Source organism: Tursiops truncatus, chromosome 2, assembly GCF_011762595.2.
Source record: "Tursiops truncatus isolate mTurTru1 chromosome 2, mTurTru1.mat.Y, whole genome shotgun sequence".
NCBI lineage: Eukaryota > Metazoa > Chordata > Mammalia > Artiodactyla > Delphinidae > Tursiops > Tursiops truncatus.
The window spans coordinates 126236255-126260957 of NC_047035.1; the positions used below are offsets into that span (position 1 = coordinate 126236255).

A 24703-nucleotide genomic window follows, 5' to 3' on the forward strand; every position below is an offset into this window, starting at 1 on the left:
AATAAAAACCATATGATCATCTCAATAGATGCAGAAAAAGCTTTTGACAAAATTCAACACCCATTTATGAGAGAAACTCTCCAGAAAGTGGGCATAGAGGGAACCTACCTCAACATAATAAAGGCCATATATGACAAACCCACAGCAAACATCATTCTCAATGGTGAAACACTGAAAGCATTACCTCTAAGATCAGGAACAAGACAAGGATGTCCACTCTCACCACTACTATTCAACATAGTTTTGGAAGTCCTAGCCACGGGAATCAGAGAAGAAAAACAAATAAAAGGAATACAAATTGGAAAATAAGAAGTAAAACTGTCACTGTTTGCAGATGACATGATACTATACACAGAGAATCCTAAAGATGCCATCAGAAAACTACTAGAGCTAATCAATGAATTTGGTAAAGTTGCAGGATACAAAATTAATGCACAGAAATCTCTTGCATTCCTATACACTAATGATGAAAAATCTGAAAGAGAGATTAAGGAAACACTGCCATTTACCACTGCAATAAAAAGAATAAAATACTAGGAATAAACCTACCTAGGGGGACAAAAGGCCTGTATGCAGAAAACTGTAAGACACTGATGAAAGAAATTAAAGATGATACCAACAGATGGAGAGATATACCATGTTCCTGGATTGGACGAATCAATATTGGGAAAATGACTATACGACACAAAGCAATCTACATATTCAATGCAATCCCTATCAAATTACCAATGGCATTTTTTACGGAACTAGAACAAAAAATCTTAAAATTTGTTTGGAGACACAAAAGACCCCGAATAGCCAAAGCAGTCTTGAACGAAAAAAGCAGAGCTGGAGGAATCAGACTCCCTGACTTCAGACTATACTACAAAGCTACAGTAATCAAGACAATATGGTACTGGCACAAAAACAGAAACATAGATCAATGGAACAAGATAGAAAACCCAGAGATAAACCCCCACACATATGGTCAACTAATCTATGACAAAGGAGGCAAGGATATGCAATGGAGGAAAGACAGTCTCTTCAATAAGTGGTGCTGGGAAAACTGGACAGCTACATGTAAAAGAATGAAATTAGAACACTCCCTAACACCATATACAAAAATAAACTCAAAATGGATTAGAGACCTAAATGTAAGACCAGACACTATAAACTCTTAGAGGAAAACATAGGAAGGACACTCTTTGACATAAATCACAGCAAGATCTTTTTTGATCCACCTCCTAGAGTAATGGAAATAAAAACAAAAATAAACTAATGGGACTTAATGAAACTTCAAAGCTTTTGCACAGCAAAGGAAACCATAAACAGGACGAAAAGACAACCCTCAGAATGGGAGAAAATATTTGCAAACGAATCAATGGACAAAGGATTAATCTCCAAAATATATAAACAGCTCATGGAGCTCAACATTAAAAAAACAAACAACCCGGGCTTCCCTGGTGGCGCAGTGGTTGAGAGCCCGCCTGCCGATGCGGGGAACATGGTTTCGTGCCCTGGTCCAGGAGGATCCCACATGCCGCAGAGCTGCTGGGCCTGTGAGCCATGGCCGCTGAGTCTGCACGTCCGGAGCCTGTGCTCCGCAACGGGATAGGGCACAACAGTGAGAGGCCCGCGTACCAGAAAAACAACAAAAACAACAAACAAACAAAAAAACAACCCAAACAACCCAGTCCAAAAATGGGCAGAAGACCTAAAAAGACACTTCTCCGAAGAAGACATTCAGATGGCCAAGAAGCACATGAAAAGCTGCTCAACATCACTAATTGTTAGAGAAATGCAAATCAAAACTACAATGAGGTATCACCTCACAGCAGTTAGAATGGGCATCATCAGAATATCTACAAACAACAAATGCTGGAGAGGGTGTGGAGAAAAGGGAACCCTCTTGTACTCTTGGTGGGAATGTAAATTGATACAGCCACTATGAAGAACAATATGGAGCTTCCTTAAAAAACTAAAAAGTGAATTATCATATGATCCAGAAATGCCACTACTGGGCATATACCCAGAGAAAACCATAATTCAAAAAGACACATGCACCCCAATGTTCATTGCAGCACTATTTACAATAGCCAGGTCATGGAAGCAACCTACATGCCCATCGACAGACGAATGGATAAAGAAGATGTGGTACATATATACAATGGAATACTACTCAGCCATAGAAAGGAATGAAATTGGGTCATTTGTAGAGACGTGGATGGATCTAGAGACTGTCATACAGAGTGAAGTAAGTCAGAAAGGGTAAAACAAATATCGTGTGTTAGCGCATATATGTGGAACCTAGAAAAATGGTACAGATGAACTGGTTTGCAGGGCAGAAATTGAGACACAGATGTAGAGAACAAACGTAAGGACACCAAGAGGGGAAAGCAGTGGGGAGGTGGGGCTGGTGGTGTGATGAATTGTGCGATTGGGATTGACGTGTATAAAATTGATGACTAATAAGGACCTGCTGTATAAAAAAACAAAATTAAATTAAAAAATTAAAAAAAAAAAACTGAATGGGTGATGGAAGTCAGAATAGTAGTTACCCTAGAAGAGGGGTGAGAGTGTCTGGAAAGAAGTGCAAGCAGGCTTATGGGGTTCTGGTTACAAAAGTGTATTTATTTTGTGAAAATTCATTGAGTATTACTTTAAATCTGTGTACTTTTCCATATGTAACAACTTTTACATTTTTAAAACATGAATGAACTGGATTAGAATCTTTGATCCCCCATTTAATAGCTATACTTCAGGTTCCCCATCTTTAAAAGAAGTGAAAAACAATAATACCTATTCTGTCTGATTATTGTGGCAATTAATAGAGAAAAGAGTTAAGCATTTAACATGACTGGCCTAGTTTAAACACTTAATAAATGTATTAACAACAATAGTAATCTCTTGATTATCTGGAGAGTTACCACTTTTTACAGTAACTGTTAAGATATGATTATTATTACAAGCAATAACAATAGCATGAATATACACATTTAAGAAATCAAAATTACTAAGACAGAGCAAAAATATCTACATACTAGATCTTCACTAATGTTTAGAATTACACAGTAACCAAGAGATGCCACTTTAAGTTTCTGACAGCAGAGACGCCCCCTCCCTTTGTCAGGGAAACCTTGTAAGACCAATTTCTTCTCTCTCTCAGGAAAGCAAAGGAAAGGCCAGTAGCAGAGAAACTATGAACCAGTCTCCACTGGGTGTGAAAGGCAGAGAATGGGGTTAAGGAAGGAAGTCAAGAGGGAGGAACCCTGATGCTAGGACTGGGCATCTGCCTTATTCAGATGTTCACAAAAGTCAAGAAATAGGTCATTTAAAAAACTGATTTTTTATAGATTAGTAACCTTCTGACCACTTTCAGTCAAAGTATTTGTGATGTTTAGTATTCTTTATTATATTTTGGATTGCATTCATACAATGGGAAATCATATTGATCCTAAAGTCAATGTAATTTGACTAAAGTTTATATTAAATCCCTTTTGTTCTAATTGTGAACTAATACTGCTTTAAGTATGATTATAATGCACACTGTATCCTCCTCCACACACCACCTATACTCTCTCAAGTACTGGAATTAACTGTCCATTCCTATTTGTCAAAAGTCTTATAAGAGGGACTTCCCTCGTGGCACAGTGGTTAAGAATCTGCCTGCCAATGCAGGGGACACGGGTTTGAGCTCTGGTCTGGGAAGATCCCACATGCCACGGAACAACTAAGCCCGTGCGCCACAACTACTGAGCCTGTGCTCTAGAGCCCAAGAGCCACAACTACTGAGCCCACGTGCCACAACTACTGAAGCCCGCATGCCTAGAGCTGGTGCTCTGCAACAAGAGAAGACACCACAATGAGAAGCCCACACACCACAGCAAAAGTAGCCCTCGCTCACCGCAACTAGAGAAAGCCCGTGCACAGCAACAAAGACCCAACGCAGCCCCCCAAAATTAATTAATTAAAAAAAGAAGTCTTATAAGAAATGATAGAGTCTCATTCATTCATATTCTCTCTCTCTTTCAATGAAATTACACCTCAGAATATGCCTCCAGAGTTTATAAACAGTCTAAAAGAAATTTAAAAAAAAAGATCACCAGGGTGGACAGCTGGCCCTCATCTGACAATGAAAGACAGTGGCCAGAAGAAATACATAAAGGTTTGAAGGAGAAGTGGGTTAATCCTTGGGCCTCAAGGCTCTTCCCCAAATTCAGAGGCAATGGACCTTAAGAAGACTAAGATGAAAAAGAAAGAAAAGAAAAGAAGACCAGGAATATGCCAGATAAAAAGCAGCAGCAAAAAGGAAAAGTGTCAGCAGACAGGAAAGCAGTCTGTGTTCAAACATTCCAAGAAAGCACCCACTGCAAACCCACCCGAGCAGTGTGCGTTGCATGATGCAGAGCACTGACAATATCTGTGGTGGAGGAAGAGACAGCAGGAATCAAGGCCATCCAGCCAAGCAGGTGCCAGAGGTAGTGTGCAAAACCACGTTTTTAAAAAATTTTTCTTAATTTATCTCTGTCAGAACTTTCTTTCATTTTTCTCACACAGAAACACATTACATATCTATATTATTGACTGTTTTATATTATGCTATCTTGAAAGGTATTACAAACGCACAGAATAATTGAATAAACTCATTTTGATGCATTATTTATTAAAAGAGAAATTGCTTTTTAAAAGTGTACAAAAATATGAAATTAATAGCACAAAGATGAGGGGTAATTTTGGAAAAGGAAACAATACATCATTTAGTGTGTCTGTGTGTTTAAACAAAACTGAGCTTTATTTAGGTGGCAGTGGGTTAGTCGAGTTCCTTTAAATAGCTAGGAATTTGCGAAGTGCAAAGCTCTTGTAACTTAATCTGTGTTTTCCGCAAATCCCCATTGGTCCATTTACTTAAGAAACCCATGCTTCCCAGCTGGGTGCCAGCATACCAAACCTGCCCAGTCCTGCATAGTTTTATTTCTGTTACTAAATTAGGAAACCAAAGCGGGCAATGTCTGGGCCTACAGCAAAGAGAAAAAGGTTCAGCATCTTTAGTCGGCATGTCTTCTTAAAAGCCAGATCATTGTAAGATATTTAAGTTTTAATTAGAGATACCGAAATAATTTAGCCTAATAAGGAGTAATACTAAGAAATAATTAAATGAAGATAAAGGGAGAAATACAAACATTTAACAAAGGCATTCTTCTGAAGAGCCTTAATCATGATGTTGAAAATAAATTAACTACTACCACTCAAGGCTTAATGTCTCAGTGACTGACACTAAAATACTGCCATCTTTTTCTAGGCAGTGAGGAAGAAACGGGAAGTTATTCATCATAATTTTTACAAAGATTTACTAATATACTTTATGTAAAGCACTGTTAAAAGAAAGTAAGTAGAGCATTCAGAGAATGGATGAAACAAAAAGAAGGATTTGAAGAGAACAAAGCCACTGTGTTTACTTCCAAAATAATTTTAAAATGACAAAAATACAGAAGGAAAAATACATAATTTTCCACCTTTATTTGCCTCTAATTAGCACATTAGGGGGTTTAAAAAGACAGTGGTTGATAATTAACATTCTATGAAGTATAAACATACTTTAAACATATCCGAATACTTTGTCAATAGCTGAAGCCTGTATCCTAAAGGTGTTGGGACAATTTTAGTTCTAGCAATAGCTGAACTTTTCTTATAAACATTTTGTTAAATATTGATAAATTTCAAAGTAGTATTTATTTTACTTTAGTTCTATGAAAGAATTTTAAAATTAATTTATTTGCTATAAAATCTGTATTTTTATATGGATGAAGGCTGTTTAAATACCAGAATTTAGAAATTACAGAAAAATTAAATAACAAAGTCTGAGTGCTATGATAGGCCCTGAATGGCTTATCCAAAATGACCAAAAAAAAAAAAAAAAAGATGTCCACAATATTTACTTTCCCAATCTTTAGCAATACAGAAATTCATTCATATTTATAAAGAAGCCACAGAGAAAAGAACTCTTCCAGTAACCATCCTCACTGTCTGGTATCCTTTCATCTAATCTCTTTATATATATTTATATAATCTTTATAGGACACTGAAAAGCATTTGTGGTGATTGGCTGTGAGCTAAAACTCAGTCTTTACCTTCTTTTGCTCAACTCCCACCACCAAGATCTGGCCATCAGTGAAGAGGAGAAGCAGGTCCACAGTTGGGTGGGGGGACAAGCAGAAACAGTTTCCCTCAGTCTCAAGTCTGTCTGTCCTTCAACCATCCATCCTACTGGAGGCACAATGTAGACAACATCACTGGCCTTGTCTGGCCCTTCACTGTCCCTATGTTATTGATAAGAGGCACACTGTTGTGGGAGGCACAATAAAATTAGAGAAGCAAGCTTAAAGTCATAAGTTACGTAATTAAAAATGAAAGCAAGAAATAGACTGGGTAGTTAGAAATGATACTGAACAGTGTAATGATCCCCATAGGTCATTTTGTTGAAAGGTCCTCCAGACCTTCATCTTTATCTTCTTACTGCTACCCATACATACATACAAATATATATATACAGATGAAACGCTCAAAAAAGAGGAAAAATAATTTTCTTTGGTTTGAAAAATATAAATTAAATTTAATATTTTTAAAAGAAATCTGAAAAAGAAGAAAAATGCTGAGAACTTACATGGCCTCATTTCAAAGCTTCCTATAAAGCTACAGTAATCAAGTTAATGTGGTATTGCCATAAGGATAAACATAAAGACAAAGGGAACAGAACTGAGAGTCTCCAGAAATAAACCCAAATATTTATGGTCAGCTGATTTTTGACAAAGGCACCAAGGTACTTCAACAAAGAAAGGATAGTCTTTTCAACAAATTATGCTAAAACAAGTGAATATCCCACATCTAAAAATATCTCAACCCTTACCTCACATCATACACAATAATTACCTTGAACTGGATCATAGACATAAATGTAATAGATAAAATTTTATATAAACTTATATAAGAAAGCATAAGACAAAAACTTTGTGATCCTACGTTTGGCAAACTGTTTGACAGCACAATTCATAAAACACAAAGCTAATAAATTGGGTTTCATCAAAATGTAAAACTTTTGCTCTTCAAAAGATATGTTTTTAAAAAAATGAAAAGACAAGCCACAGACTAGGAAAAAATATTTATAAATAACATATCTGGTAAAGGACTTTACCCAGGAAAAAGCAGGGATCAGCAACCTTGCTGTAAAAGGTCATTTAGTAAATAATTTAGACTTTGTGAGCCATACAGTCTCGGTCACAACTACTCAACTCTGCCACTGTAGCACAAAAGCAGCCACAGACAATGTGTAAATGAATAGGTATGGGTGTCTTCCAATAAAACTTTATTTACAAAATCAGGTGGTTGGTCAGATTTGACCCACAAGTCAGAGTTGCTGAGCCCTGCTCTATAGCGCTTCGTTCCAGGTGATCTGATTCTCATCCTATGGGGGCTATTTTACAACTCTGTAATTTGTATTGTAGATTACAACCTGATAAAATTTAAAATAATCCTTATTTATAAACACAAAAAATAAATTATATCCCACAATGGAGAGACACCCTCTGCCATTGTGGAAAAAAACCTCCTTTGGTTCCATCTGAATGCTCATTTCAAGATTCTTGATCTATAAATGTGTCTGTTCTTTGGATCCTCCTTTGAACTGGTTATAACACCTTACCAGTTTTCTCATTAACAGGTTAAATAAAAACTTTAACACATTAAAAAAGTTTTATATCTATACAGGAGTCATAATCTTAACTTTCTGTGTGAAAATTATCCTTTAACACCAGAATATATAAAGAACTCTTACAACTAAAAATAACACAAACAACTCAGTGTAAAACAGGGCAAAAGATTTCTGAATAGAAACTTCACCAAAGAAATGGCAAATAAGTACATGAAAAAGATGCTATCAGTCTGTTCAGGATGCTATAACAAAACTACCATAAACTGGGTGGCTTTAAAGCAACAGAAACTTATTTCTCACTGTTTTGGAAGATAGGGAATCCAAGATCAAGGTGCTGGCAGATTCAGTGTCTAAAGAGGGCCTGCCCTCTCATTGACTGTGGAATTCTCACTGCAATCTCACCTGGTAGAAGGGGTGAGGAAGCTTATAAAGAGCCTCCTTTATAAGGGCACTAATCTAATTCATGAGGGCTCTGCCCTTATGGCTTACTGATAATTACCTCCCAAAGGCCCCACTTTCTAACACCATCACTTTGGGGGTTAAGATTTTAAATAGGAATTTTATGAGGACACCAACAGATGCTTAGTCTTTAGTTTTGAGGGAAATGCAAAATAAAACAATAATGAGCTAACTATATAGCCACTAGAATAGCCACAATTAGAAGACTGAAAATACCAAATGTTGGCAAGGATATAGAGCAACTGGAACTCTCATACATTGCTGGTGGGAATATAAGTGGTACAGATACTTTGGAAAACAGTTCAGCAGTTTCTTTCAAAGTTAAAAATATGTTTACCATGCAAACCAGCACTTCTACTCATAGGTATTTACCTAAGAGAAAAGAAAACATAAGCCCACAAAAAGCCTGTACACAAAAAAGAAATAAAATCTAAAATTAAAAAAGAAATCCTTGTACACAAATGTTGTTAGCAACATTATTCATAACAGCCCAAACTGAAAACAATCTAAATGGTCAATTAACTGGTGAGTAAACAAAATATGGCATATCCATACAATAAAATATAACTCAATAATAAAAAGAGACAACCTACTAAAACATAAAAGAACATACATGGGGCTTCCCTGGTGGCGCAGTGGTTGAGAGTCTGCCTGCCAAAGCAGGGGACACAGGTTCAAGCCCTGGCCTGGGAAGATCCCACATGCCGCGGAGCAACTAAGCCCATGCGCCACAACTACTGAGCCTGCGCATCTGGAGCTTGTGCTCTGCAACAAGAGAGGCCACAACAGTGAGAGGCTCGCGCACCGCGATGAAGAGTGGCCCCCACTCGCCGCAACTAGAGAAAGCCCTTGCATGGAAAAGAAGACCCAACACAGCCATAAATAAATTAATAAATAAATAAATTAATTAATTAAAAAAAACATACATGTAAAAAAATCTATGCTAAGTATAAAATAAGCCAGACAGGAAAGACTGCATACTATTGTACATGATTCCATTTTTATGAAATTTCTAGAAAAGGCAAAGCTACTTATAAAAATAGAAACAAGATTAATAATTGGATGGGGGTGACAACAGGGGCTAGCAACAAACAGGCAACAGAGAATTTTCTGGGATGATGGATATATTCTAAAATTAGACTGTAATAAGGCTTCCTCAACTGTGTACATTTAATAAAATTCAAGAAACTGTACATATAATAAATTTTCTGCTACGCAAATTGTACCTCAATAAAGCTATTTTAAAAGATCAATGGGCAACAGTTTAAATAAATTATTAACTCATGCTAGGAACAAAATTACTGACATTGTCATAAAGTTTAAAAAGATATTGTCTAGAAGACTTTTAAAAGTGATATGGAGGAAAAACGTTATGTATACATCACACTTTGTAAATCAGTTCTAGATACTGCCCTAGAGATAAGGAAATCAAAGTTCTATTCCTTGCTTTACCATTTATGTATCATAACTTTACATGTGTTTCTGATTTAGAAGAAGAAATATAAAATATGTATAGGAAATAAACAGACATAGTATGTAAACCCTCATACCCTAATATGTCATGTCTTTTAGCAGGAGAAGCAAATTTTCAAGACTGTCATTCTATACCTTTTATAAAATTAAATCTTTAGAGTCAGTACAAATTAAGTATGTTGCATATTAGTGAGAGAAGGAATATCAGAACCCATCAAGTTAAAACCTACCTACTATATTGGATAAGAAAATGGAGAAGCAGGGATCAAGTAACATTAATTTTATAGGCTGTTGTTTTATTGAAAGTGATAGTTCATAAAGTTCCATGGCATTCTAGGTATGGGAAACTTGAAATAGCTTTATCTATTAAGTTCAAAAGCAATTTCACAGGACACCATAGGCAAACCAAGAACAGTCAACTAAAATACATATGGTGACTGGCACTTTAGAAAAAAAATTCTTAAGAAGTATAGAATAGGAGACGGCAGGGAAGATGGCGAAAGAGTAAGACACGGAGATCACCTTCCTCCCCACAGATATATCAGAAATACGGCTGCAAGTGGAACAACTCCTACAGAACACTTACTGAATGCTGGCAGAAGACCTCAGACCTCCCAAAAGTAAAGAAACTCCCCACGTACCTGGGTAGGGCAAAAGGAAAAAGAATAAACAGAGACAAAACAATAGGGACGGGACCAGCACCTCTGGGAGGGAGCTGTGAAAGAGGGAAAGTTTCCACACACCAGAAGCCCCTTCGCGGGTGGAGACTGCGGGTGGCGGAGGGTGGAAGCTTCGGCGCCACGGAGGAGAGCACAGCAACAGGGGTGCAGAGGGCAAAGCGGAGAGATTCCCGCACAGAGGATCGGTGCCGACCGGCACTCACTAGCCCGAGAGGCTTGTCTACTCACCCGCCGAGGCGGGCAGGGGCTGGGAGCTGAGGCTCGGGCTTCGGTCGGAGCTTAGGTAGAGGACTGGGGTTGGCGGCGTGAACACAGCTTGCAGGGGGTTAGTGCACCATGGCTAGCCGGGAGGGAGTCCGGGGAAAAGTCTGGACCTGCCGTAGAGGCAAGAGACTTTTTCTTCCCTCTTTGTTTCCTGGTGCGCAAGGAGAGGGGATTAAGAGCGCTGCTTAAAGGAGCTCCAGAGACGGGCGTGAGCCGTGGCTAACAGCGCGGACCCCAGAGACAGGTATGAGACGCTAAGGCTGCTGCTACTGCCACCAAGAGGCCTGTTTGCGAGCACAGGTCACTCTCCACACCTCCCTTCCGGGGAGCCTGTGCAGCCCGCCACTGCCAGGGTCCCAGGATCCAGGGACAACTTCCCCGGGAGAACACACGGCGCGCCTCAGGCTGGTGCAACGTCGTGGCGGCCTCTGCCACCGCAAGCTCGCCCCATATCTGCACCCCTCCCTCCCCCAGGCCTGAGTGAGCCACAGCACCCAAATCAGCTGCTCCTTTAACCCCGTCCTGTCTGAGCGAAGAACAGGCGCCCTCCGGCGACCTACACGCAGAGGCGGGGCCAAATCCAAAGCTGAGCCCTGGGAGCTGTGGGAACAAAGAGGAGAAAAGGAAATCTCTCCCAGCAGCCTCAGGAGCAGCGGATTAAATCTCCACAATCAACTTGATGTACCCTGCATCTGTGGAATACCTGAATAGACAACGAATCATCCCAAATTGAGGAGGTGGACTTTGAGAGCAAGATTTATTATTTTTTCCCCTTTTCCTCTTTTTGTGAGTGTGTATGTGTATGCTTCTGTGTGAGATTTTATCTGTATAGCTTTGCTTTCACAATCTGTCCTAGGGTTCTATCCGTCTGTTTTGGTTTTTTTTTACTTTTTTTAAAATTTTTTTTCTTAATTATTTTTTATTATAATAACTATTTTATCTTACTTTATTTTATATTTTTATCTTCTTTCTTTTCTTTCTTCCTGCCTTCCTTCCTTCCTTAATTCCTTCTTTCCTTCTTTTTCTCCATTTTATTCTGAGCAATGTGGATGAAAGGCTCTTGGTGCTACAGACAGGAGTCAGTTCTGTGCCTCTGAGATAGGAGAGCCAAGTCCACAAGAGACCTCCCAGCTCCACATAATATCAAACGGCAAAAATCTCCCAGGGATCTCCATCTCAACACCAACAGCCAGCTTCACTCAACAACGAGCAAGCTACAGTGCTGGACACCCTATGCCAAACAACTAGCAAGACAGGAACACAATCCCACCCATTAGCAGAGAGGCTGCCTAAAATCATAATAAGTCCACAGACACCGCAAAACACACCACCAGACGTGGTCCTGCCTACCAGAAAGACAAGATCCAGCCTCATCCACCAGAACACAGGCACTAGTTCCCTCCACCAGGAAGCCTACACAACCCACTGAACGAACCTTAGCCACTGGGGACAGACACCAAAAACAACGGGAACTTCGAACCTGCAGCCTGCAAAAAGGAGACCCCAAACACAACAAGTTAAGCAAAATGAGAAGACAGAAAAACACACAGCAGATGAAGGAGCAAGACAAAACCCCACGAGACCTAACAAATGAAGAGGAAATAGGCAGTCTACCTGAAAAAGAATTCAAAATAATGATAGTAAAGATGATCAAAAATCTTGGAAATAGAGAAAATTCAAGAAACATTTAACAAGGACCTAGAAGAACTAAAGATGACACAAGCAACGATGAACAACACAATAAATGAACTTAAAAATACTCTAGAAGGGATCAATAGCAGAATAACTGAGGCAGAAGAACGGTTAAGTGACCTGGAAGATAAAATAGTGGAAATAACTACTGCAGAGCAGAATAAAGAAAAAAGAATGAAAAGAACTGAAGACAGTCTCAGAGACCTCTGGGACAACATTAAACGCACCAACATTCGAATCACAGCAGTTCCAGAAGAAGAAGAGAAAAAGAAAGGGACCGAGAAAATATTTGAAGAGATTATAGTTGAAAACTTCACTAATATGGAAAAGGAAATAGTTCATCAAGTCCAGGAAGCACAGCAAGTCCCATACAGGGTAAATCCAAGGAGAAACACACCAAGACACATATTAATCAAACTGTCAAAAATTAAATACAAAGAAAACATATTAAAAGCAGCAAGGGAAAAACAACAAATAACACACAAGGGAATCCCCATAAGGTTAACAGCTGATCTTTCAGAGAAACTCTGCAAGCCAGAAGGGACTGGCAGGACATATTTAAAGTGATGAAGGAGAAAAGCCTACAACCAAGATTACTCTACCCAGCAAGGATCTCATTCAGATTTGATGGAGAAATTAAAATCTTTACAGACAAGCAAAAGCTGAGAGAGTTCAGCACCACCTAACCAGCTTTACAACAAATACTAAAGGACCTTCTCTAGGCAAGAAACACAAGAGAAGGAAAAGACCTAAAATAACAAACCCAAAACAATTAAGAAAATGGGAAGAGGAACACACATATCGATAATTACCTTAAATGTAAATGATTAAATGCTCCCACCAAAAGACACAGACTGGCTGAATGGATACAAAAACTAAACCCACATATATGCTGTCTACAAGAGACCCACTTCAGAACTAGAGACACATACTGACTGAAAGTGAGGGGATGGAAAAAGATATTCCACGCAAATGGCAACCAAAAGAAACCCGGAGTAGCAATTCTCATATCAGACAAAATAGATTTAAAAATAAAGACTATTACAAGAGACAAAGAAGGACACTACCTAATGATCAAGGGATCGATCCAAGAAGAAGATATAACAATTGTAAATATTTATGCACCCAACATAGGAGCACCTCAGTACATAAGGCAAATACTAACAGCCATAAAAGGAGAAATCGACAGTAACACATTCATAGTGGGAGATTGTAACACCCCACTTTCACCAATGAACAGATCATCCAAAATGAAAATAAATAAGGAGACACAAGCTTTAAATGATACATGAAACAAGATGGACTTAATTGATATTTATAGGACATTCCATCCAAAAACAACAGAATACACATTTTTCAGAATACACACATTTTTCTCAAGTGCTCATGGAACATTCTCCAGGATAGATCATATTATGGGTCACAAATCAAGCCTTGGTAAATTTAAGAAAACTGAAATTGTATCAAGCATCTTTTCTGACCACAATGCTGTAAGACTAGATATCAATTACAGGAATAGATCTGTAAAAAATACAAACACATGGAGGCTAAACAATACACTACTTCATAACGAAGTGATCACTGAAGAAATCATAGAGGAAATCAAAAAATACCTAGAAACAAATGACAATGGAGACACGACGACCCAAAACCTATGGGATGCAGCAAAAGCAGTTCTAAGAGGGAAGTTTATAGCAATACATTCCTACCTTAAGAAACAGGAAACATCTCGAATAAACAACCTAACCTTGAACCTAAAGCAATTAGAGAAAGAAGAGCAAAAAAATCCCAAAGTTAGCAGAAGTAAAGAAATCATAAAGATCAGATCAGAAATAAATGAAAAAGAAATGAAGGAAATGATAGCAAAGATCAATAAAACTAAAAGCTGGTTCTTTGAGAAGATAAACAAAATAGATAAATCATTAGCCAGACTCATCAAGGAAAAAAAGGGAGAAGACTCAAATCAATAGAACTAGAAATGAAAAAGAAGAAGTAACAACTGACACTGCAGAAATACAAAACATCATGAGAGATTACAACAAGCAACTCTATGCCAAAAAAATGGACAACCTGGAAGAAAAGGACAAATTCTTAGAAATGCACAACCTGTCAAGACTGAATCAGGAAGAAATGGAAAATACGAACAGACCAATCACAAGCACTGAAATTGAAACTCTGATTAAAAATCTTCCAACAAACAAAACCCCAGGACCAGATGGCTTCACAGGTGAATTCTATCAAACATTTAGAGAAGAGCTAACACCTATCCTTCTCAAACTCTTCCAAAATATAGCAGAGGGAGGAACACTCCCAAACTCATTCTACAAGGCCACCATCACCTTGATACCAAAACCAGACAAGGATGTCACAAAGAAAGAACACCCCAGGCCAGTATCACTGATGAACATGGATGCAAAAATCCTCAACAAAATACTAGCAAACTGAATCCAACAGCACATTAAGAGGATCATAGACCATGATCAGGTGGGGTTTATTCCAAGAATGCAAGGATTCTTCAATATATGCAAATCAATCAGTGTGATACACCATATTAACAAATTGAAGGAGATAAATCATATTGTCATCTCAATAGATGCAGAGAAATCTTTTGACAAAATTCAATGCCCATTTATGATAAAAACCCTCCAGAAAGTAGGCATAGAGGGAACTTTCCTCAACATAATAAAGGCCATATATGACAAACCCACAGCCAACATCGTCCTCAATGGTGAAAAACTGAAAGCATTTCCACTAAGATCAGGAACAAGACAAGGTTGCCCACTCTCAACACGCTTATTCAACATTGTTTTGGAAGTTTTAGCCAGAGCAATCAGAGAAGAAAAGGAAGTAAAAGGAATCCAAATCGGAAAAGAAGAAGTAAAGCTGTCACTGTTTGCAGATGACATGATACTATACATAGAGAATCCTAAAGATGCTACCAGAAAACTACTAGACCTAATCAATGAATTTGGTAAAGTACCAGGATACAAAAATAAATGCACAGAAATCTCTCACGTTCCTATACACTAATGATAAAAAATATGAAAGTGAAATCAAGAAAACACTCCCATTTACCACTGTATCAAAAAGAATAAAATATCTAGGAATAAACCTACCTAAGGAGACAAAATACCTGTATGCAGAAAATTATAAGACACTGATGAAAGAAATTAAAGATGATACAAATAGGTGGAGAGATATACCATGTTCTTGGATAGGAAGAATCAGCATTGTGAAACTGACTCTACTACTCAAAGCAATCTACATATTCAATGCAATCCCTATCAAACTACCACTGGCATTTTTCACAGAACTAGAACAAAAAATTTCACAATTTGTATGGAAACACAAAAGACCCCGAATAGACAAAGCAATATTGAGAATGAAAAACAGAGCTGGAGGAATCAGGCTCCTTGACTTCAGACTATACTACAAAGCTACAGTAATCAAGACAGTACGGTACTGGCACAAAACCAGACAGATAGATCAATGGAACAGGATAGAAAGCCTAAAGATAAACCCATGCACATATGGTCACCTTATCTTTGATAAAGGAAGGAGGAATGTACAGTGGAGAAAGGACAGCCTCTTCAATAAGTGGTGCTGGGAAAACTGGACAGGTACATGTAAAAGTATGAGATTAGAACACTCTCTAACACCATACACAAAAATAAGCTCAAAATGGATTAAAGACCTAAATGTAAGGCCAGAAACGATCAAACTCTTAGAGGAAAACATAGGCAGAACACTCTATGACATAAATCACAGCAAGATCCTTTTTGACCCACCTCCTAGGGAAATGGAAATAAAAAAATAATAAACAAATGGGACCTAACGAAACTTCAAAGCTTTTGCACAGCAAAGGAAACCATAAATAAGACCAAAAGACAACCCTCAGAATGGGAGAAAATATTTGCAAATGAAGCAACTGACAAAGGATTAATCTCCAAAACTTATAAGCAACTCATGCAGCTCAATAACAAAAAAACAAACAACCCAATCCAAAAATGGGCAGAAGACCTAAACAGACATTTCTCCAAAGAAGATATACAGACTGCCAACAAACACATGAAAGAATGCTCAACATCATTAATCATTAGAGAAATGCAGATCAAAACTACAATGAGATATCATCTCACACCAGTCAGAACGGCCATCATCAAAAAATCTAGAAACAATAAATGCTGGAGAAGGTGTGGAGAAAAGGGAACACTCTTGCACTGCTGGTGGGAATGTGAATTGGTACAGCCACTATGGAGAACAGTATGGAGGTTCCTTAAAAAACTACAAATAGAACTACCATATGACCCAGCAATCCCACTACTGGGCATATACCCTGAGAAAACCATAATTCAAAAAGAGTCATGTACCAAAATGTTCATTGCAGCTCTATTTACAATAGCCAGGAGATGGAAACAGCCTAAGTGTCCATCATCGGATGAATGGATAAAGAAGATGTGGCACATACATACAATGGAATATTACTCAGCCATAATAAGAAACGAAATTGAGTTATTTGTAGTGAGGTGGATGGACCTAGAATCTGTCATACAAAGTGAAGTAAATCAGAAAGAGAAAGACAAATACCGTATGCTAACACATATATACGGAATCTAAGGAAAAAAAATGTCATGAAGAGCCTAGGGGTAAGACGGGAATAAAGACACAGACATACTAGAGAATGGACTTGAGGATATGGGGAGGGGGAAGGGTAAGCTGTGACAAAGTGAGAGAGTGGCATGGACATATATACACTACCAAACGTAAAATAGATAGCTAGTGGGAAGCAGCTGCATAGCACAGGGAGATCAACTCGGTGCTTTGTGACCACATAGAGGGGTGGGATGGGGAGGGTGGGAGGGAGGGAGATGCAAGAGGGAAGAGATATGGGAACATATGTATATGTATAACTGATTCAGTTTGTTAGAAAGCAGAAACTAACACACCATTGTAAAGCAATTATACTCCAATAAAGATGTAAAAAAAAAAAAGAAGTCTAGAATAGGTAAAATTATTACTAATTGTTGATTTATGGATCTGATTTGATCTACTATATTAAGAACCTGAAAAAACAGAAAGATTAAAACTTTCATTTTTCCTGTATTTAAAATTAACAGTATTCTGTAGTCTGTATTTCATATATCACTCCCTAAAAAATATGTAAGTATTTGGTTCTTAAACTGCTAAATAATTTAGGAATTTGCTATGTGTAGAATACATATTCAATTATGCCATTGGATCACTTCACTTTAAGTGAAAAAGTCATGGAAATTTATCCCTGAAGACCCCACTTGTGGGTATAAAGACTGGAAGACAACACTCCATATACACAAGACAGTATGAGTGATTCTTCCTTCACTGGTTATGCACTGATACAGAAAAACTGTCTCACATTTTCAAATGTGTAGTGTTCAGCCTCCTGATGATCTCAGGTTATAGAAGAATTGCACCACAAAAATCATAATTTGGGTTTGAGATATATACAACATGCATAACTGTGCATACTTTAAAAAATACTGTCCAGTGTATATTTGCTCTGCTTTAAGTTAAACATATTTTTCAAAGCATCAAAGAGGGCAGAGTAGAAGGATGTGCACTTACCTCCTCTTGCAAGAGCACTGAATTCACAACTAACTGCTGAACAACCATTGACAGGAAGATGCTGGAACCCACCAAAAATGATACTCCACATCCAAAAACAAAGGAAAAGCCACAGTGAGATGGTAGAAGGGATTCAATCACGATAAAATCAAATCCCATACCCGCCAGGTGGGCAACCCACAAACTGGAGAACAATTACACCACAGAAATTCTTCCACTGTAGTGAAGGTTCTGAGCCCCACATCAGGCTTCCCAGCCTGGGGGTCCAGCAATGGGACTAGGAATCCCCAGGAAATCTGACTTTGAAGGCCAGTGAGATTTGACTGTAGGACTTCCACAGGACTGGGGGAAATAGCGACTCCACTCTTAGAGGGCACACATAAAGTCCTGTGCGCAACAGGACCCAGAGGAAAAGAGCAGTGACCCATAGGAGACTGAACCAAACCTACCTGATAATGTTGGAGGCTTTCTTGCAGAGACGGGGGGCAGCTGTGGCTCACTGTGGGGACAAGGGCACTGACAGCAGCAGAACTGGGATGTACCCATTGGTGTAAGCCCTCCTAGAGGCCGTCATTAGCCCCACCTACAGTTTGTAGGCTCCAGTGCTGGGTTGCCTCAGACCAAACAACTACAAGGTAGGGAACAGAGCCATACCCATCAGCAGACAAGCAGATTAAAGTTTTAGTGAGAAAGGCTCTGCCTACCAGAGCAAGATGCAGTTCTACCCACCACCAGTTCCTCCCATCAGGAAGCTTACACAAGCCTCTCAGATAGCATCATCCACCACAGGGCAGAGAGCAGTAGCAAGAAGAACTACAATCCTGCAGCCTGCAGAACGAAAACCACAATCACAGAAAGTTAGACAAGATGAAAAGGAAGAGGATGATGTCACAGTTGAAGGAATAAGGTAAAACCCCCAAAAAACAACTAAACAAACTGGAGATAGGCAACCTTCCAAAAAAAGAATTGATAATAATGATAGTGAAGATGATCCAAGATCCTGGAAAAAGAATGGAGGCAAAGATTGAGAAGATGCAAGAAATATTTAACAAAGACCTACAAGAACTAAAGAACAAACAAGTAGAGATGAACAATACAATAAATGAAATGAAAAATATACTAGAAGGAATCAATAGCAGAATTACTGAGGCAGAAGAATGGATAAGTGACCTGTAAGACAGAATGGTGGAGATCACTGTCACGGAACAGAATAAAGAAAAAAGAATAAAAACAAATGAAGACAGCCTAAGATACCTCTGGGACAACAATGAATGTACCAACATTCGCATTACAGGGATCCCAAAAGGAGAAGAGAGAGAGAAAGGACCTGAGAAAATATTTGAAGAGATAATAGCTGAAAACTTCCCTAACATGGGAAAGGAAACAGCCAACCAAGCCCAGGAAGTGCAGAGAGTCCCAGGCAGGATAAGCCCAAGCAGAAAAACACTGAGACACATAGTAATCAAATTGACAAAAATTAAAGACAAAGAAAAAATATTAAAAGCAACAAGGGAAAAATGACAAATAACATACAAGGGAACTCCCATAAGGTTATCACCTGATTTCTCAGCAGAAACTCTGCAAGCCAAAAGGTAGTGGCATGATATATTTAAAGTGATGAAAGGGAAGAACCTACAACCAAGAATACTATACCCAGTAAGGCTCTCATTCAGATTTGACAGAGAAATCAAAAGCTTTACAGACAAGCAAAAGCTAAGAGAATTCAGCACCACCAGGCCAGCTTTGCAACAAATGCTAAAGGAACTCCTCTAGGCGGGGAAGAGACTGGCAACTTAACAAAAAAACAAACAAAAAAAACCTTGTACATACATAGACTGTTTTATCAAAACTGCATGGGGGGCTTCCCTGGTGGCGCAGTGGTTGAGAGTCCACCTGCCGTTGCAGGGGACATGGGTTCGTGCCCCAGTCTGGGAGGATCCCACATTCCACGGAGCGGCTAGGCCTGTGAGCCATGGCCACTGAGCCTGTGCGTCCAGAGCCTGTGCTCTGCAACGGGAGAGGCCACAACAGTGAGAGGCCTGCGTATCACAAAAAAAAAAAAAAAAAAAAAAAAAAAAAAAAAACTGCATGGAAACAGCAAACCCAAAAACTACAATAGATACACACATGCAAAAGAAAAAGCAACCCAAACACAGCACTAAAGAGGGTCATCAAACAAGAGAAGAGAACAAAATAGGAAGGGAAGAAAAAAGACCTATAAAAACAAATCCAAAACAATTAAGAAAATGGCAACAAGAATATACATATCGATAATTACCTTCAATGTAAATGGATTAGAAGCACCACCCAAAAGACACAGACTGGCTTAGTGGATACAAAAACAATACCCACGTATATGCTGTCTACAAGAGGAACATATACAGACTGAAAACATACAGACTGAAAGTGAGGGGATGGAAGAAGGTATCCCATGCAAATGGAAACCAAAAGAAAGCTAGAATAGCAGTACTCATATCAAACAAAATAGACTTTAAAATAAAGACTCTAATAAGAGACAAAGAAGGACACTACATAATGATCAAGGGATCAATCCAAGAAAAAGATATAACAATTGTAAATATATATGTACCCAACATAGGAGCACCTCAATATATAAGGCAAATACTAACAGCCATAAAGGGAGAAATCAACAGTAACACAATAATAGTGGGGGACTTTAACACCCCACTTTCATCAGCAGACAGATCATCCAGACAGAAAATGAATAAGGAAACACAGCCCTACAATAACACACTAGACCAGATGGACTGAATTTATATTTAGAGAGCATTCCATCCAAAAGCAGCAGAATACACATTCTTCTCAAGTGCACACAGAACATTTTCTAGGATGGACTACATGCTGGGCCACAAGGAGAGCTTCAGTAAATTTAAGAAAACTGAAATCATATCAAACATCTTTTCTGATCACAATGCTATGAGATTAGAAATAAACTACAAGAAAAAAACTATTAAAAACACAAATGGGCTTCCCTGGTGGTGCAGTGGTTAAGAATCTGCCTGCCAATGCAGGGGACACAGGTTCGAACCCTGTCTGGGAAGATCTGACATGCCGCGGAGCAACTAAGCCCATGCATCACAACTACTGAGCCTGCGCTCTACAGCCCGTGAACGACAAACTGAGCCCACATGCCACAACTACTGAAGCCCGTGCACCTAGAGCCCGTGCTCCGCAACAACAGAAGCCACCGCAATGAGAAGCCCACGCACCGCAACAAAGAGTAGCACACTCTTGCCGCAGCTAGAGAAAAGGCTGCATGCAGCAATGAAGACCCAACACAGCCAAAAATAAATTAATTTATTTTAAAAAAACCCACAAACACGTAGAGGCTAAACAATATAGTACTAAACAACCAATGGATCACTGAAGAAATCACAGAAGAAATCAAAAAATACCTACGGACAAAAGAAAATGAAAGCACAATGATCCAAAACCTATGCAATGTAGCAAAAGCAGTTCTAAGAGGGGAGTTTACAGCAATACAATCTTACCTCAGGAAACAAGAGAAACCTCAAATAAACAACCTAACCTTACACCTAAAATAACTGGAGAAAGAAGAACAAACAAAACCTAAAGTTAGTAGAAGGAAAGAAATCATAAAGACCAGAGCAGAAATAAATGAAATAGAGACAAAGAAAACAACAGCAAAGATCAATGAAGCTAAAAGCTGGTTCTCTGAAAAGATAAACAAAATTCATAAACCTTTAGCCAGACTCATCAAGAAAAAAAGGGAGATGGCTCAAATCAAAATTAGAAATGAAAAAGGAGAAGTTGCAACTGACACCACAGAAATACAAAGGGTCATCAGAGACTAATACAAGCAACTGTATGCCAATAAAATGGACAACCTGGAAGAAATAGACAAATTCCTAGAAAGGTAGTCTCCCAAAACTGAACCAGGAAGAAATAGAAAATATGAACAGACCAATCACAAGCACTGAAACTGACACTGTGATTAAAAAACTCCCAGTAAACAAAATTCCAGGGCCTGATGGTCTCATAGGTGAATTCTATCAAACATCTAGAGAAGAGCCAACACCTATCCTTCTGAAACTCTTCCAAAAAGGTGCAGAGGAAGGAAAACTCCCAAACTCATTCCATGAGGCCACCATCACCCTGTTACCAAAACCAGGCAAAGATACTACAAAAAAAGAAAATTACAGGCCAATATCACTGACAAACATAGACGTAAAAATCCTCAACAAAATACTAGCAAACCAAATCCAGCAATACGTTAAAACGATCATACACCATGATCAAGTAGGATTTATCCCAGGGATGCAGGATTTTTCAATATCCGCAAATCAATCAGTGTGATACAATACATCAACAAATTGAAGAATAAAAACCATATGATCATCTCAATAGATGCGGAAAAAGCTTTTGACAAAATTCAGCACCCATTTATGATAAACACTCTCCAGAAAGTGGGCACAGAGGGAACACACCTCAACCTAATAAAGTTCATAGAGGACAAACTTACAGCTAACGTCATACTCAATGGGGAAAGGCTGGAAGCATTTCCTCTAAGATCAGGAACAAGACAAGGAGGAACAAGACACAACTTTTATTCAACATAGTTTTGGAAGTCCTAGCTATGGCAATCATAGAAGAAAAAGAAATAAAAAGAATCCAAACTGGAAAAGAAGATGAAAACTGTCACTGTTTGCAGATGACATGATACTATATATAGAAGATCCCAAAGACGCTACCAGAAAACTACTAGAACTCATCAATGAATTTGGTAAAGCTGCAGTTTACAAAATTAATACACAGAAATCTGTTGTATTTCTATACACTAACAACGAAAGATCAGAAAGAGAAATTCAAGAAACAATCCCATTTACCATCGCATCAAAATGAATAAAATACCTAGGAATAGCCTATCTAAGGAGACAAAAGACCTGTACTCTGAAAACTGTAAGACACTGATGAAAGAAATCAAAGAAGACACAGACAGATGGAAAGCTATACCATTTCGTGGATTAAAAGAACCAATACTATCAAAATGACTATACTACCCAAGGCAATCTACCAATTCAACGCAGTCCCTATCAAATTACCAATGGCATCTTTCACAGAAGTAGAACAAAAAATCTTAAAATTTATACGGATACACAAAAGACCCCAAACAGCCAAAGAAGTCTTGAGAAAGAAAAATGGAGCTGGAGGAATCAGGCTGTCTGATGTCAGACTATACTACAAAGCTACAGTCATCAAAACAGTATGGTACCGGCACAAAAACAGAAATATAGATCAATGGAACAGGATAGAAAGCCCAGAAATAAACCCACACACCTATGGTCAATTAATCTACAACAAAGGAAGCAAGACTACACAGTGGTGTAAAGACAGTCTCTTCAACAAATGGTGCTGGGAAAACTGGACAGCTACATGTGAAACAAATGAAATTAGATCATTCTTTAACACCATACACAAAAATAAGCTCTCAAAGTGGATTAAAGACTTAAATGTGGACTTCCTTGGTGGCGCAGTGGTTAAGAATCCTCCTGCCAATGCAGGGGACATGGGTTCGAGCCCTGGTCTGGGAAGATCCCATGTGTCACAGAGCAACTAAGCCCATGTGCCACAACTATTGAGCCTGCACTCTAGAGCCCGTGTGCCACAAGTACTGAAGCCCATGTGCCTAGAGCCTGTGCTCCGCAACAACAGAAGCCACCGCAATTAGAAGCCCGTGCACCGCAACGCAGAGTAGCCCCCACTCACCACAACTAGAGAAAGCCCATGTGCATCAACAAAGACCCAATGCAGCCAAAAAAAAAAAAAAAAAAAAAAATCCCAGCAATATCTTTTTCGATCCATCTCCCAGAATAATGGAAATAAAAACAAAAATAAACAAATGGGATCTAATTAAACTTAAAAGCTTTTGCACAGCAAAGGAGACCATAAACAAAATGAAAAGACAACCCACAGATTGGGAGAAAATATTTGCAAATGATGTGACTGAGAAGGGATTAGACTCCAAAGTTTACAAATAGCTCATAAGGCTTAATACCATCAAAACAAACAACCCAATCAAAAAATGGGCAGAAGACCTAAATAGACATTTCTCCAAAGAAGACATACAGATGGCCAAGAGGAATATGAAAAGATGTTCAACATCGCTAATTATTAGAGAAATGCAAATCAAAACTACAATGAGATATCACCTCACACCAGTCAAAATGGCTATCATCAAAAAATCCACAAACAATAAATGCTGGAGAGGGTATGGAGAGAAGGGAACCCTCCTAAACTGTTGGTGGGAATGTAAATTGATGGAGAACAGAATGAAGGTTCCTTAAAAAACTAAAAATAGAGCTACCATATGACACTGCAATCCTATTCCTCGGCATATGTCTGGAGAAAAACATGATCCAAAAGGAAACATGCACCCCAGTGTTCACTGCAGCACTCTTTACAATAGCCAAGACATGGAAGCAACCTAAATGTCCATCGACAGAGGAATGTACAAAGAAGATGTGGTACATATATACAATGGAATATTAGCCATTAAAAAGAATGAAATAATGCCATTTGCAGCAACATGGATGTACCTAGAGTGTCACACTGAGTGAAGTAAGTCAGAGAAAGAGAAATATCATATGATATCACTTATATGCAGAATCTAAAAAGAAATGATACAAATGAACTTATTTACAAAACAGAAACAGACTCACAGACTTAGAAAACAAACTTATTGTTACCTGGAGTGGAGGAAGGATGGGGGGGAAGGGATAGTTAGGGAGTTTGGGATCGACATATACACACTGCTATATTTAAAATGGATAACCAACAGGACCTACTGTATAACACAGGGAACTCTGCT

At 38.6% G+C, this 24703-nt stretch overlaps 1 protein-coding gene across 5 annotated transcripts in view; it reads right to left on the minus strand.

The window, feature by feature from the left end:
- LRRC28 (leucine rich repeat containing 28) overlaps nt 1-24703 on the minus strand; it is a 181061-nt gene that overhangs the window by 109703 nt on the left and 46655 nt on the right. Inside the window, exon 6 of one of the 5 annotated variants that reach the window (XR_012330255.1) lies at nt 17854-17936. The exons of the other annotated variants lie outside the window; for them this stretch is intronic. The gene's annotated coding sequence lies outside the window, so the exon portion shown is untranslated. The remainder of the gene's footprint in view (nt 1-17853; nt 17937-24703) is intronic. 5 annotated transcript variants of the gene reach the window in all.